The sequence below is a fragment of the Tenrec ecaudatus genome, chromosome 13 (genome assembly GCF_050624435.1).
Source record: "Tenrec ecaudatus isolate mTenEca1 chromosome 13, mTenEca1.hap1, whole genome shotgun sequence".
NCBI classification, from domain to species: Eukaryota; Metazoa; Chordata; class Mammalia; order Afrosoricida; family Tenrecidae; genus Tenrec; species Tenrec ecaudatus.
The window spans coordinates 28,012,179-28,029,879 of NC_134542.1; positions in this window are offsets into that span (position 1 = coordinate 28,012,179).

A 17,701-nucleotide genomic window follows, 5' to 3' on the forward strand; every position below is an offset into this window, starting at 1 on the left:
TATTCTTCTCCAGCATCACAAGTCAAATGAATAGCTTCTTACGTGTTCTTCTTTTTTAATAATGTTCCTCTTTCACAAGCATATGAGGCAATGGAAAATACCATGATTTGGGGCAGGTGCACCTTAGTCCTCAAAGTAACATCCTTGCTTGTCAATACTCTAAAGAGGTCTCTTTTACCCAATAAAACTCATCTTGTGATCTCTTGGCTGCTGCTTCCATGAACATTGATTGTGAATCCCAGCAAGACACAATCCTTGACAGTGCCAAACTTTTCTCCACTTATCATGATGTTAATTATTGGTCCAGTTGTGAGTATTTGGGTCATCTTTACATTGAGTTGTAATCCATACTGAAGGCTGCAATTTTTGATCTTCATAAACAAGTGCTTCAAGCTCTACTTGGGTTATTTGTTCATCATAGAGATCGAGTAAGCATGATGAGAAGGCACAACCCTGTCACACACCTTTCCTGATTTTAAACCATGCAGTATACCCTTGGTCCTTTCTCACTACTGCCTCTTGGCCCGTGTGCAAGTTCTGCATGAGCATAATCAAGTGCTGTGGGATTCCCATTCTTCTCAAGCTTATCTATAGTTTGTTATGATCCACATTGCTGAAAGCCTTTGTATAGTCAATAAAATCCAAGTAAACGTCTTTCTGGTATTCTCTGCTTTGAACCAAGATCAATCTAACCTCAGCAATGATATCCCTGGTTCCAAATCCTCATTTGAATCTGGCCTGAATTTCTAGCAGTTCTGTCAATCTCTTGCTGTAATCATTGTTGGATGACCATCAACAAAATTTTACTTGCATGTGATGTATGTGAGACTGGTTTATAATATGAGCACCTTTCTTAGTAATTGGTATAAAATGGGATATTTTCCAACCATTTGACCTCGTTCCTGTCTTTCAAATTTTGTGGAATAGATACGTGTATGCTTCCAGTGCTTCATCAGCTTATTGAAACAGTTCAATCGGTATCCCATCAATTCCTGGAGACTTGTTTGGGGCTAGTGCTTTCAGTGAAGCTTGAACTTCTTCCTTCAGCACCACTGGTTCTTACTCATATGCCACCTTCCGAAATAGTGGAATGTCCACTCGTTCATTTTGGTATCGTGACCATATATTCTTTTGATGCTTCCTAAATCATTCAGTATTTTCCCATAGAATCTTTCAAGATTGCAACTTGAGGCTTGAATGTTTCTTCAGTTCTTTCAGATTAAGCTAAGCTAAACCTTTTAGGGTTTCTAATTCTAGGTCTCTACATATTTCATTTGAACATTTGACTTTGTCCTCTAGAACTGCCCCTTGAAATTTTCTACGTATCACTTTGACTTCATCTCTCTTCCATTCGCTTTAGCTACTCTATAATTAAGAGCAAGTTTCACAGTCTCTTCTGGTAATCTGCTTTGATCTCTTCTTTCTTTCATATCTTTTTAATGATCTTTGCTTTCTTCAGGTAGCAGTCTTCATGCCCTCCCACAGCTCACTGGGTCTTCTGTTATGAGTGTGCAGTGTGTCAAATCTGTTCTTTGATGTTCTCCAAATTCTGCTGGAATACACTAACGGTCAACTTTTGTCGTTTGTGGAGTTGTTTTGCTTTTCTTCAGCTTTATCCTGAACATCTGAGAAATTGACGGTCTATTCCAAAATCAGGCCTTAGCCTGGTTTTACCTGCTAATCATGTCTTCCCACAGAGATAGTCAATCTGATTTTTGTGTATTCCATCTGGAGAAGTCCATGTGTTATTGAAAAGGGGTATTTGCTATGAATAAGCTGGTTTTGCAAAATTCTCTCATGCAATCTCCAGCTTCGTTTTCAGTAACCAAGTCCATATTTTCCAACTACTGTTACTTCTTCCTTTCCAACTTTTGCATTCCAATTGTAATTATCAATGCATCTTGATTGCATGTTCAATCAATTCCAGATGGAATGGTTGGTAGAATTCTTCGAGTTCTTCATCATTAGCTTTTGTGGTTGTTATACAAATTTGAAAGATTGTTCTGATTGGGTTTCTTTGAAGGTGGATGGACATAATACTACCACAGACAGCTTTGTACTTCATGATTGGCTTTACAATGTTCTTTTTTTTGATAATGCATGCCAATCATTCCTCCTGATTGTTATTCTCAACAAGGATGCTTTTCTGCTTTAAACTGGTCCACACCAGTCCATTTAAGCTCACGATGTCTAGGCAATTCATCTTTATGCAGTCTATATCATTTTTGACCTCTTCCAGTTGTCCTAGATCCATATTTCATATGTCCCAAGTTCGGATTGTTAGTAGATTTTTAGATGTTCTCTTTATGTTGTGTCATGCCCCTCCGGCAAAAGACCCTGAAGATTCCATTCGCACAGTTCTTACCCCCCTCATATCCCCATGCTTGACTCCACTGTGAGAAATCGGCTCCTCAGTTCCACCGACAGGAGAGGCCCATCCTCGGGCACTCTCTGACAGTGTTCCGCTTCCATTCATGGACCCTTCAGTACTGGCTCTGGCTCCAAGCTCTGCATAGGATTTTCAGGAGCTCCTCCCTCTGAAGTGGGGAATGAAGTCCTTCTTCCTTGTCTGTTCTTGGTCTGGAAGCTCCAATGAAACATGCCCCCTTTGGGTGCCCTGCCGGCAGTGAAAATACCAGCGACAAAATTACCAGCATCACTGCAGCACACATGTCATCACAGTACAACAAACTGACAGAAAAGTGATGGTTTACTCCCTCAGGTGATGGTAGTAATCTCTGATGGTGCAGTGGTTTAGCTTCAGACTGCTAACTGCACTGTTGGTGATCTGAACCCACCAATCACTGCAGACATTTCTGAGGAGGCTGCTTCTGTACAGATTTAGAGTCTCCAGGGTCCTGAAGAGCAGCTCTACTTTTCCCTCGAGGGTTGTTTAAGTCAGAATCAACTCTACTATATGGATTCTTAGCGTGATCTTAAGAAGAGAATTACTCAGTTGCTGGTTATCTTTGTTCAGGGACCTCATTATATGCTTCTCAAGACTCAGGCTGTCATTGCCCTGTTGTCTCACCAATAAAGGACAAGAACTTCTACCTGATAAAAAGAACTTCAGGTGCTATACTCTTTTGGAGACAAATGAAGTTCATTTGGTTTAAAACCATGGTGAAGCGCTGACTGGGTGGTGTGCTGGCAGGGATCTAGCGATAGAAATATCATCTCAGAGAAGCTGTAGATTGCTGTAACAAGGACACCTTTAGCAGAAGGACAAGGATGATATCTTTCTTTTCTAATTGAAAAGGACAGATAATTGATCATCAAGGTTTTTAGAGATGCAGCTTATGCTAAAAATGTCTATCTGGACGGGCAGTTTATGCTCAATAGCACTGCATAAGGGGACAGTGTATTATGTTCACACCAATTTTCATATACATCAATATAACCAGAATGGTATTTTCATTTGTTGAGCAGCATACTAACAAAGCATTTTAATGAGTCTCCTTGAAATTATGACCATTCAATTTCATACCTATTGCAGTGTTATATGAAAAACAAGCATTCCACTTGAAGACCATGTTATATACAAGCATGCAGTAGCTCTGTCTTCAATCCACTATCTCAGTCTGTGTCATGTCCTTCCCACCTACTTTGATGAAAGGAGATCATGTATGACTTCCTCATACATTTCTCAGAATGACTTCCTCACATATTTATCAATTATCTGTTTACCTCACGTCCAAGATATCTCAGGTAATATGATAAGTGTTAAACTTCACACAATTCCACTGGAAGTGTTTCAGGCAGTTTGATAATGCTGGAGTTCACACAGTTCTATCTGAAGCACTTTTATTACTTTTTTGGTGAAACTTAGGCTTTGTGCCAACTTGGGGAAAGGGGCGGGATTCTCCCAGGACATAATGTTGGATCGTGTGATCAACTCCATGATGGGATCTTTTGTGAAGGAGCCAAGATGTTGTGGGGAGAATAGACACCCTTGAGCTATCTGGTCACCACCTCGAGACGATTGAGGGAGTCCTCCTTTAGAGTGTGGTCCACTTTTGATATAAATCGACAATGCCTGGAAGCTCGCTGACTCCCCCTGCTGGATATGGATCCTGAATCTGCTGTTGCATCACATGCTTATTCTGGGTGTCATCAGCAGATTTCATACCTTGGATTCATTCAGCTCAGCATGAACCAGTCTGTGGTCTTCTTGCTTCCTATTCATCAGCTTCTGTGACCACAGGAATCAGAAGAAGCCTTAATCTTACATCGAACCCATGAACTTGCACCAGACTAGACCTTTCCACCTCTGCAATGGTGCCAATTCGTGATATAATTCTCTTTTTGTGTACATACTATCAAGATCGGTTTTGCTTCCCTAAAGAACCCAGTGCAATGCACTTTTCACAGACGTGTTTCCTTTGTCACTTCAAAATGATGAGTACATTTTTCTATCCCTCACTGAGGAAAGCAGAGTTCACATGAGGTGAGTAAATAATGATTGATACCTAAATGAATTTTCTGTGTAGCCATAACTGGTATGCTGCCCACTGTGAAAATGGCCCAAATAATTACTGAAAAGGCAAGATAAAGTAATTATTTTATTAAAAAGTTTACTACTTACCAAATTAAGGGACATAATTGCATTGATAGAATCTGTGTAGTGTTTGAAAGTAGGAAAGTGCTTTTGCAGTTTTGTTGGTTGTAGATCTTGCATTGTGAAGATTTGTTCTGGAATGGACAATTTTATGACAAGAGAGTATAGTGTAGAACTGTTGACTGCGGGTTCCAAAGGAAACCTTAATTTAAGGAAGTATTTGATGAAAGCAGTTGGCTTAGCTATTGTTCTGAAACCTTCAATGATACCGTGTTGTTGCTAAATACTATCAAGTTAGTTCTGACTCATAGTGACCCTACATAATGGAGAACAAAATATAGCCCTGTCCTGGGCTGTCCTCATGTTCATTGTCATATTTGAGCCCAATTTTGCAGCCACTATGTCAATCCATTTCATTGGGGATGTTACTCTTTTTCACTGATGCTCTACTGTATCAAGCATGATATCATTCTCCAGGAAATGTTTCCTCTGGATTGCATGTTCAAAGTATGTAAGATGATGTCTTACCATACTCACTTTTAAGGAGCAGTCTGGCTGCATTTCTTCCAAGCCAGGTTGGTTCATTCTCCTCAGTCTACTGTGCGTTCAGTATTCTTTAGTAGCACTATAACTGAAAGGCATCAATTCTTCTTGGGTCTTCCTTATTCACCATCCAGCTTTCACATATATAACATAATTGAGAATACCATGGATCAGGTCAGGTACACCTTCATCCTTAAACTGATTTCTTTGCCGTTATTACACCTTAAGGGATTTGTTGCTGTCACTGTTGTTTTGTTTTATTGCAGCAAATTTGCCCAATGCAATATGCCTTTTAGTTGATGTGAGCATTAATTATGGATCCAAGTAAAATAAGGTCTTGAAAACTATATATTTTCTCCACTTATCATGATGCTTATTGATCTGTTTGTGAGGATGGTTGTTTTCTTTTTTTAATCATTAAGGGGCTCTTTTTTATTGGGGGCTTGTACAAATCTTATCACAATCCATACACAGGATTGTTGTTTTCTTTGAATTGAACTATAACTTATAATGAAGATGTCATTTTTGATCTTCATTAGTAACTACTCCAAGTCCTCTTCACTGCCAACTTCATCTGTAGATCAAATCTGTGCATCTTATCCTGATGCTCTGCTCTTCTTTATGTAATCCCGATGCTCAGACTATTTGCTCAGTACTCAGATTATACGTATGGAGAGTATACAATCATAACATACAGTGTTTACTCACATATAAGCGGATTTTTTCAGCAACTTAAAAAAATCATTTTATTGGGGTTCATACAACTCATCACAATCCATTCACACATCCATTGTGTCAAGGACATTCTACTTGAATCCTTAGTATCAGCTCCTCATTTTTCTCCTCCCTCCCCAACCTCCCTCCATAAAGAACCCTTGATAATTCATAAATTATTAGTACTTTGTTATATTTTATACACTGGACGATGTCTCCCTTCACCCACTTTTCTGTTTTCTCCACCCTCCTGGTATCACCACTCTCATCACTGGTCCTGAGGGGTTCATTTGTCCTGGATTCTCTGTGTATCCACTTCCTATCTGTGCCAGTGCACATCCTCTGGTCTAGTTGGATTTGTAAGGCAGAACTGGGATCATGATAGTGAGGGAGAGGAAGCATTTAAGAACTAGAAGAAAGTTGTATGTTTCATCATTGCTACACTGCATCCAACTGGCTTATCTCCTCCCCACAAAGGGTATGTCCAGTTGCCTATATATAGGCTTTGGGTCCCCACTCCCTCTCATTCACAATGATATGATTTTTTTGTTCTTTGATGCCTGATAACTGATCCCATCAACACCTCGTGATCACACAGGCTGATGTACTTCTTTCATGTGAGCTTTGTTGCTTCTCAGCTAGATGACTGCTTGTTTATCTTCAAGCCTTTAAGACCACAGATACTATATATTTTGATAGCCTGGCACCATCAGCTATCTCCAACACATTTGCTTATGCACCTGCTTTGTCTTCAGTGATCGTGTCGAGAAGGAGAGCATAATGGAATGCCAGTTTAATAGAACAAAGTGTGCTTACATTGAGGGAATATTTGAGTAGAGGCCCAATGTCCATCTGCTTCCTTAATATTAAACCTATAAATATATGCACATAGATCTATTTCCCCATCATCATATATAAATATATTTACATATATACATGCCTGTATTTAGACCTCTATAAATGTCCTTTGCTTCCTAGCTCTTCTCTCCAATTCCTTTTACTTTCCTCTTGTAATTCCTCTTGGTTACATTTCCCTTGATCAAGACCTACCAGGCCTCTTACACCCTCCTCGCCACCGATTTTGGATCACTTGTTGTTTGCTTGTCCCTGGATTTGTTAGCATCTCTTCCTTTCCCCCACCTCCACTCTCCCATGCCTCCCCCCTTGAACTGTCAGTCCCATTGTTTTCTCCTCCAGATTGCTTTTCCAGCCTATCTTAACTAGATAGATCTGTGGAGATAATAATATGCACAAAAACAAGACAGAACAAAACAAAGCAACAAAAGAAAACAAAACAACAACAACAAAACCAATGACAAAAAAAAAGAAAGAAAAGCCTGGAAATAGTTCATGGTGTGTTTGTTGACCTTTAGGAGTGTTTTCTGGTCAAGTCTGATGGAGTACCCGAAGTCTATCTTTGAATCCCTCAGGACTTCCTTGCTCTGTTCCTCTTGCTGTTCTGTTCCATGCCCTTAGTGCTTACAGTGTTGTCCCTTGTATGGGTTGGTGAGGGATGTCGTGTCTTGTAGTGGGGCCTGCCATATGGTCCTCTCTGTGTATTGGCTGCTCTGAGTGGGGATATCATCCTCAAGGCTTTGTGTACCAGGATGTCAGCACATTTTTAATGCAGTTTTTGTGGTAAAATTAGGTGCCTCGGCTAATATTCAGGTCAGCTTATACGTGAGTATACATGGTGTACCATTCCTAGTTTTAAACCAAGCAGTGCCCCAGTGTTCTGTTCAAACGAATGCCTCTTGGCCTGTGTACTGAACCTCCTATTATTTGCTGGGTTATCCATATGTGTTATGATTCACCCAGTGAAATGCCTTTGGATAATCAATAAAACAGGCAAGCATCTTTCTGGTATTCTCTGTTTGGCTAAGTATTAATGCTCAGATAAAGGTTTTTTTTTTCCTGAATGTTCTTGAAACAAACAATATAATTACTTTTACCTTGTCTCTTTATGGGCAAGAGTTTCTTGGAATAGTCAGTACATTATTGTAGACAGCGAGCTGAGTGATTATGGATGATTTTGCTTCTTTCTTCCAGAGACCAAAATGTATCTCTTTCTAAATTTTAGAGAGAAAAAGCTACAAGTAGTAAAACGTGGGTGTATGAGTTATTACATAAAAGTTTATTCCTCCTGAAACTGTTGGACAAGCCTAGAAGAGAACTTAAATTTAACCCAGGACACAAAAAAATATATAACCCCAGTATCAAGTATGAGAGGAATGAGCCACTAAGCCACTGACCTCTTCAAAGACCTATATCATTGGTTCCCGGAGCACTCTGGGCTACCCAACATTCTTGCCTACTGACAGTGCAGACAGGAAAATACAACAAGATGTTTTCCCGGGGAAGCAGTCTTTTTCAAAGTAAGACTGAGTTTAATAACCAGCATTGTGGTCTGGTCCAAATGTCAAAAGCTTGTGTTCTGCTTCACTGTAATTGAACTAGTAGCAAGAAACATGGTTAGGAATAAGATGAAATTTGGGGAACAAATGAATTCATGCTTTTGTCTGAATAACATCTCACATTAAAAAGCATAACTTAAAAAATGAAAAGAAAATTGTAACTTTTAAAGCAGACCTTTATAAAAGAGAATCAGAACCTCATTCCAGAGAAGGCTCACAAAACAGGAACAGAGATCAGAGAATGTATTTAAAAACTGCTTCTTCTTAAAGCTACATACTCGAATTAATAATGAGAAATACAGCAGTAAAGTCTTAATTATAACACAAGCAGAGGGGTAGGGAATATTTAATGTGACTCTGCTCGCCAACACAGCTGTAACTCCCACCAAATGACCTTATCCTGGCTGGGTCCGGGAGAGAAGGTGGGGGAGACAGGGGTCATTATGATCATCATCCTGCTGAGAAGCAGAAGTGAGGACCCCCTCCCAGCAAGAGCCAGGAGGGGTGAATGTACTGTGTATACCCTGTGATCACTGAGCAGTTAACCTCCTTGACCCAGAAGACAGGTGTGACATCAGATGAGTGGCAGAGGGGCAGCAGCAGCAGCCTCAGGAGCCATCGCATAAGACCAAGTGGTGGACTTCCCAGCCCACAGAGCAAATACAGCTGAGTGCTTTAGGGCACAAAGTTGGCCTGTGTAATGGAGTGCCTCTGGGCACTTAATTGGAGAAGCCAAAGTTGCTGATCTGGAGCTGGGTACTTTGGGGTTGAGGCTTGGAGTGGAGTGGCATGCCCTTTGAACACGTATTAGCAGCCCTGAAAAAACATTGCAACATGTCGGGACTGAAAAACTCTATCTGGAGCATTAACCACCTGCATTGTGACTTGTCAACTTCCTTATAAACCTTTTCTTCACGAGCATTGCCTGTGAGCTCTGTGTGGACACTGCAAGGGGCAACAGAACCCAGACGAAAAGTAGCGAGCGTGTCAGCCCAATCACACCATGTGCGGTAATTAGTGGCTCCACTGACGCTTGGCACGGCATGAGTTTGCATGATTTCTTTTACAGAACTGAGATGCTCCAAGGGACATCTTAAAGGGATAATTGAGTGTTTACATTCTGCTAAACTAATTGGCTTTTCTTCTGCTGGGTGGGATGTGCAAACCAAGAAAAACACAGTGACAATAGAGTAAAGTGAACCTCAGTCTGCCTGGGAAGCAGTCTGGCTGAGAAAAAGAACTTGGGTAGGTGGGGACAGATAAAGTTAGAGAATAAAATGCCACGTAGGTCGCTTTGGGCATCTTTTGATAATCCCTTGTGGTGCAACCATTAAGTATTAGACTTAAAGGAAAGGATGGCAGTTAACTTGACTAGCAGTTCTTTCCAGAAAAGCCTATAATGAATGACTACAACCTAGGAAACCCCACAGGGAAGTGCCTAATGACACTCAACAACAAGGTCATTCTAAAATGACCTTCCAGTATTTACCCCTTCCGAAATCTCCTCTCCTTGAGACTAAATTGGTTTGATTGACTCAACTGTAACGGATAATTGCATCAGAAGTAATGGGATGTCACTTCTAAGATCATCTTATGAAAAGACTGGGTATTCGATCTAGGGGAGTCTCTTTGTTTCTCTATCATCCCTTGGTCTTAGTGAAGCCAGCAGTCATGTTGTAAATGGCATTGCAGTCAGAATTATGTGGCAGAGAACTGACATCTTTGGCCAAAAGTCAGTAATAACCTGCCAGGCAGCAAGAGCCTGCCAACAACTAGGTGAGAGAGCTGGGAAACCCATTCTTCCCCAGTTGAGCCTGGAAATAGCTTCTGTCCTCGCCAACATCTTGATATAACAGCCTTGTGAAAGACACTGAAACAGCAGTAGCCAATGGAGTCAATTCCAGGTTCATTATCCACAGAAATCATGGGAAAAGAAATGTGAATATTTTCAGGGGTAGGGGTTTGGAAGAAATGCTATGCAGTGATACATAAAAAATCCACATGTTTGATGAAGTTTCAGCTTTTCAGTGTTTGATGTGAATTCTCTTTCCTAATTCTCCAACCCCAAATTTTAAGTAAAACCACACCTCTCATAAACGGGTGTTCAGTTGCTGTTGGATCATCCAATAGACCTCTGATCCTCTTCTCAGGTGAATATGTTTTTCAAGGCTGGCTAATAGCACCTGGCACATCCATTTGCACATAGTTGGTATAGACCCAAAGATACTTGTATTTTAGGGACACAAACACAATGGACAGACTAGACATCAAAGTCATTTTTGAAAAAAATCAGTTGGAAAATCAGATGTAGTTTTAACTTATAAGAATCTGTTTGACCTTTTAATTCCTAAAATTGAATCAGTTTATAGAGGAGTAATTATGCTTGCTAAACAAGTTACTAGAAAAATAATATTACTATTTTCTTATTTCAAACATGTTTTCTAGAATCCTACACACTTAGGGAAAGAGGAATAGCAGCAGGCTTTTATAAAAAAAATTAAAGAACTGAATTGCTATATTAGATAAAGAAAAATTTAAAAACCTGGTGGTACAGTGGTTCAATGCTCAGCTGCTAACAGAAAGGTCACAGGTTCCAAGCTACCAGTCTCTCTGAGGGAGAAAGCTGTGACACTCTGCATCTGAAAAGTTTTACAGCCTTGGAAATGGCAAGGGACAGGTTTACCCAGCCCCCCATGATCATTGTGCTCCATAATTGACTGGAAGCCAATGAGCTTGCCAACCGGCTATATGGAAAAGGATAGAAAAATGTTAACTGTTATTTTGAAAATGACTTATCTTGTATTATTATTTTTAAAAAATCTAACTACTTACAATTATACAGAAGAAAAAAGGTAAGCCAACTACCTAATCTTCAGAGGTAAAGAGTGGACAGAATATACTGTGTACTAGAGACACGTTCTATGTCAAGAACTGTGTTTGTTATTGCTGAATGATAAATATTTGCAAAAGGAGCATAGAATATGTTTATTGGATGCTAAGTGAGAATTTTCATTTTGACGGTGAGTATTTTTCTATATCCCCACGCTGGCAACAATGTAGGAGAATTAATTTCACATTCATAAAAGAGGTTCTTGACCAACTTCAGGATGTACTTTGAGATAAAGAAATTCTCCCCAGTGTACGTGAGAATCATTTGAAGAAGATTTGGAAGAAGCAGGAGAAAAGAAATACCTGCCTCTTATTGAGAAGGCCTGTACCCTCGCCAGGAGAGAGAAAGAAGCTCCCTTCCTTTAACCAAAACCTCCCCTTCAATCCTTGCCAGCTCCCTTGCCCCCTTCCCTGCCCTTGCCTCAAGTCCAGGAATAGTTACAAACTAGCCACTAACAAAAAAATCCTGGATTTTTATACCCAACGCGAAGCTCAGGCTTGGTCCTGGAGTAGAAGTTAGAGAAGGATTGCTTAGGGCACCCTGGCATATGGAGACTCCACCGAAGGGCGGCAGATTTCACTTGGAAATTCTAAAAGGAAGAGGTAAATTGTAGCAGCTTTGAAAGTAAAATAAAACAAGAAGGTTACTGTGGGTGAGGCAGGCTGGATTTCAGACTGTGGCAGAACCAGTTCTTTTTTTTTAAGTCATTTTATTGGGGGCTTGTACAATTCTTATCATAATCCATACATACATCCATTGTGTCAAGCACATTTGTACATTTGTTGCCATCATCATTCTCAAAACATTTGCTTTCTACTTGAGCCGTTAATATCAGCACCTCATTTCCCCACTCCTTCCGCGCACCCTCCTCTCTCATGAACCCTTCATATTCATAAATTATTATTATTTTGTCACATCACACTGTCTGACGTCTCCCTTCACCCACTTTTCTGTTGTCCATCCCCCAGGGAGGGGTTTATATGTAGATCCTTGTAATCAGTTCCCTCTTTCTACCCCACCTTTCCTCCACCCTTCAGATATTGCCACTCTCACCACTAGTGTTGAAAGGGTCGCCTGTCCTGGATTACCTGTTTACAGTTCTTATCTGTACCAATGTATATCCTCTGGTCTAGCCAGATTTTTAAGGTAGAATTGGGATCATGATCATGGGGGGAGGAGCATTTAAGAACTAGAGGAAAGTTGTATGTTTCATCATTGCTACCCCACACACTGACTGGCTCATCTCCTCCCCACAACCCTTCAGTAAGGGGGTGTCAAGTTGCCTAGAGATGGGTTTTGGGTCTCCACTCTGCACTCACCTTCATTTACAATGATATGATTTTTGTACATATGTAAACATATTTATATAGGATGGTGGGGAAATAGATATATGTGCATATTTTATAGATTTAGTATTAAGGTAGCAGATGGACAATGGACCTCCACTTAAGTACTTACTCAATGCAAGAGCACTTTTTATTAAATTGGCATACCATGATGCACATCTTCCCAACACAATCGTGCATAAGCAAATGTGTGTGCATAAGCAAATGTGGTGAAGAAAGTTGATGGTGTCTGGCTATCAAAAGATATAGCATCTGGGGTATTAAAGGCTTGATGGTAAACAAGTGGCCATCTAGCTCAGAAGCCACAAAGCCCACATGGAAGAAGCACACCAGCCTGTGTGATCACAAGGTGTCAAAGGAAACAGGTATCAGGAATCAAAGAACCAGTTCTTTCGTGAAACAGTGAGCAAGAACTAGGTTGGAGCCATCTTAAATCGCACAACTTTTGAGATATTTGCATGGCCTTGTAAGTACATTTGTGGGTTTAAAGTTATCACCTGGGGGAGCCATCCTCTGTCTCTCCATAGGGGAAGCACCGACCTTCAACTATGCATATCTCAAACAAATCAGGCATTAATGGTTAGAGTAAGGAAGAACAGAATGGCTTTTTAGCTGTCGACAACAGCATCTTAAACAGCACAAAGGATGTTTCAGTAAACTCTTTTAGGTGAGATCAGAACTACCTAAGGCATATTTATCAGCTAGACTATTGTAGCAGCAACATGTCTTCAATGATCAGAATATAATAATCCTTTACACAAGGCATAGCTCTGGACACTCTATTCCTAGACGATTCTGCATCCAACAGCTTGCACAGAAAGCTCTCTGGCTGTCTCAAACCCAGTGCACCTCTTTCAGAAACCTTCATGAATGGTGTTTGTCATGGATAAAACATTCAAGGAAGGTGCTTTGAGAACACTTGCCAGTTCAGTAAACTGGGCCATCATCGAGCACACAGAAGATCTTGTAAGCACTAGTCCACGGCTGCTTGTTTGTGAATATGTGCGCATGTGTGTGTCAGAGTTTTTCTGAGAACTATTTTCAGCAAAACCTGGTTGTGGTTGTTTTCTCCAACAAAACCAAACCCAATACAAGAGTAGCCAATTCTCACATTTCTATGGTCATTTTCATGATGTCCAAAAAAGAACTTAAAACGAATGTATGCTTCCACTGGCTTGGGTCCACTCAGAGCATTCCATAAGCCAATACTTTGTCAGGGAGAGAGAGGAGCGACAGGCTGCTCAGTCAGAGCAGGGCGTAAAGAGGAAGGGTACCAACTAATGAGTGTGTGGCTCACATCTGAGAACCATGAGGGATTCAAGGTCCTCGGTGCGGATGTCTCCAAAGCATCTTTTGAAAAAGAAACTTAGGAGGAGCAGGAGGAGGAGGGCGACATCTGAGCCCACAGCCTCACTGGGACATTGATCCCTAGTTATAACATTGTCGGCTAAACAAGTGTAGGGCCTTTAATTACCCCTTGCAGTTTTAGCCCACCATGAAGAAGCACCAATCAGCAGTGAGCCGTGGAGCAGGAGAGGGAGTGAGAAAGAAAAGTTGTCTCATGGTTCCCTCCTAGGATCAGCAGAGCACTGGGGAGAGAAGGTGAGACAGAAGTTGTGTCTTAGATTACATTGAATATTCTAATCCCTAAATCAGATATTTCTCATTTTTTCCATCATAGAAGAAACAATGTGTTGGCAAATGTAATTTTATCTGATTATACCCTGTCAAGTTCATCTCCTTTAATAACCATGCAAAAGCAATTAATTGTACTGAAAATATCTTGATGCCCATGCTTTGTCACTAAAATTACCTTGCAGATCTTCAGCAACAAAGCAGAGTATGTGCCTGCTTCTCTTGCACAACTCTGCCATGCCTCATCGACTGAATGCCCCATACTCTCCATGCTAGGTTATAGTTAACCAATCCTTAACTAGTAGGGAGCCAAGTTCTTTACTATGCCAATCAATGCATCAATCAGTCTTGTGTGTTAATTCAACAGTATTGAGTTCAATGATAAGGAACTAAAGTTTAACTTAAATTTAAAGTTTAGTTCTTATGAACTTGAATTTGTGGCTTGAAGTTCTTGTCATCAGAATACCTGCCCAGGATATTTTCTTTGAATTATTTTCATAAACTTGCTGTCTTGGATTCCTCACTCTCACTTCCTTTGGAACCCACCCCACTAATAGCATGTCTTTCCCATGTATCACTTTGATGTTGCTAAATTCAATAGTGAATCTCTTCCTCAGATTACCCAGAACATATCCAGCAGTGTTTGACATCATTCATCAATCTCTCTTTGTGAGGTTGTTGTTTTGTTTTGTTTAGTTTTCCTTGAATTCTGGGACACCACACTTGCCTGACCACCTTTGCATCCTCTGGCATTTCCTTCTCATTCCTCTTTTCAGATCTTCAAATTCCCAGTGCTTTCATGCTCCAGAGCTTAGTCATCGGACTCTTTACTCTTCTACTCCGACTTAATCACTGTGTTAAGTCGGGCTGACTAGAGAAACAAACTCAGTGACTCTCATATATGCATAAAAAAGATCTTTATATCAAGAATAATTGTGCATCAATAAAACAACTCAGTCCAGTCCAACTGAAGTCCATAAATCTGAAACTAGTCCATGAGTCTCTCTTCAGACTCATGTAGCCACATGCAATGATGCAGAATGCAGGAAGATGGCAGGAAAAGTCTTGTGGATCCAATGGTGGTGGACACATCTCCAGGTCTCTGCCAGGTCTCTGAGTGACTTGCCATCAGGAAGGTGAAGGCAGGGTGGGGGTGTCCCTGAAACCCTCCTTATGAGAAGGTCACTCCCACAAGGAGGCACTATCAGTCTGTGACCTGACTGACAGGCTAGACTTTACTATTATATTTTTAGATCTTCAATATTTGACACAACGTTATATAACTACCACATTCACTAAATGATATTACTTTTTCAGTTTTATTTACCTTCTATATATTGATGACTCTCTACTTTGTAACTTCAGCATATATTTTACCCTTTGAATGTAAACCCTCATTTCCTCTCCCTAGTCAATCGCCATACAACAACCACTTGCATTTTCAGTGTCATGTTTGGGGTGCCATGTAGTTGATCCTAACTCACAGTGACCCATATGTGTGACAGAGAAGAATATCCATATGGGGTTTTCTTGGATGGAACCTTATAGGAGCAGATCATTAGGTTTTTGTCTCATGAAGCTGCTGGGTAGATTCGAACTACAGAAATTCCAGGTAGCAGCCAAGTGCTCACCTATTTGCACCCTCAGGAATCACTTGTATATTATTTTACTTTAGAATAAAACTTCTGTTTTTCCTAGTCTTCCAGAAAGGCTCTATCTTTCCCTTTTCTGTTTATTGTTTAAATAGTAGATAAGGGGGTCCTGAGGAACCTAAGTCAGATTGTGTCCTACTCAAATCTTTCTTAACTTCCCATCTTATAAGGCCCTACATGGATCCACCCCCTACTCACTCTTTCTCTACCCTGAGTTACTCCCATGTTGTTTGGTGTCATTGATTCCGTTCCAACCCATAGCGACCCTGTGTACAAGCGAACAAGACACTGCCACCTCACACTCGGGTTTTTCTAAGACCACTGCTGCAACAGTATGTTGAATCTGTCAGGCATATGTATTTCAAAGGCTTATCCCCTTTTCAGAATCGTTGCCCTAGTTCATTTTTCTACCTAGAGCTAAAAGATCCTTTGCTGCTCAGTCAATTCCAATTCACAGGGACCCCAAGTGGAGCTGGCATGTAGCGTTTCCAAGTCTTTACTCTACATAAGCAGATTGCCACATGTTTCTCCTGGGAAGCAGTTTATGGGATTGAGTGATTAACCTGTGCAGTTTGCAGCCAAGCACTTTAACTACTGTCCCAGAAGGACGCCTTCTACTTAGAATACCAAGACCAGAACAAACTCCTTGCCGTCCAATTTATTCCATCACATAAATGACCAGTGTTTCCAAGGCTGAAGATGCTTAGGAAAGCAGACTGCTTCTGCAGACTGGACCTCTTTTCTCTTATACTAACATGTATCCGCTGGTTGGTTGTTAGGCATTTAACCACTATACCAAGTGCCTCTTCAATACATATCCTCTAAGCGTCCGCATGGCTAGTTCTCTCTCACTTAATGTAAACCTGCTCTAAGAAGTTACATTATTTGGGGAGACTTTCTTGACCATCGTCACATCAGTTCAACTTTCAATGTCACCACTGTACACACATGACACTGCTCACTCACCCCTAACATGGTGCAGCTTACAATCATCTCACACATATTAAGACAACAGAGCATGCGATCTTCACTTCTCAACATTCTCTTTCTGTGTTTGTCCCCCAAAACTTTGCCTGAAAATATTCATTTCTATAAAAATGTTAGCCTTTATTTGCCATTAGTTTTTTTCTCTAGCTTCATGAGTAAAGGACTTTCATCTGCTTTAGTCATTGGTGCATTGCAGTGTTTAGGATAAGGCCTGGCTTGCGGCTTCAAATATTTGTTGAATGAATGAAAAGACCATTTACATTTTGCATGAGTAGGAGGCAAGGTTAATTCGTTATAGATTAGCACAAGTGGTTTATGGCTTAGGGCAATGTTGATAGTATTTTTTTGAAAGGAATTTTAGTCATGGTTATAAATTCTGTGCTGTAGTGTATCTGAGATTCTCTGTGTTGAAAAATATGTATCCTTCTTTAGCAGTCCTTGTGGTTTGTATTATATGCGTTAAAAAATTATGAGAGGAAGAAATAACAAAACACACCATCATGTATCCTGAAATATGAGGAATATTAATGTGGGCAAAGGAGCAAATGCAAGAGTCTCAACAAAAGCATTATTTGTGACAGGAAGCATGGGAGCAATGGGGCAAGTGGGGAGGGAGCAGAAGAATCAGCAACTGTATTTACAGCAATTCGTTAAAACACATCCTGTAGTATATTTATTTCATCTGGCTCCTGAGTAGCGTCACGGCAGGATGTGGTTGTTGAGTATTGCTCCTGACTGGTTTTCTTTTCTACCTGTTATACGATGAGACTTTAAATGGTGTGTGAAATGTTCCTGTTCTATTCCATTACAGTTCTGTCTGAACTCTCTGAAGACCCCTTTAAATGGGGGGGGGGGTTTGAAATGTAGTGCCTCTGCTGTAAATGCCAAGGTCCATATTGGCCACTGTTGACTTTCCTAGAAGGTTGAAACCTACAAAAGAGAGGAGAGTCACACTACCTCAA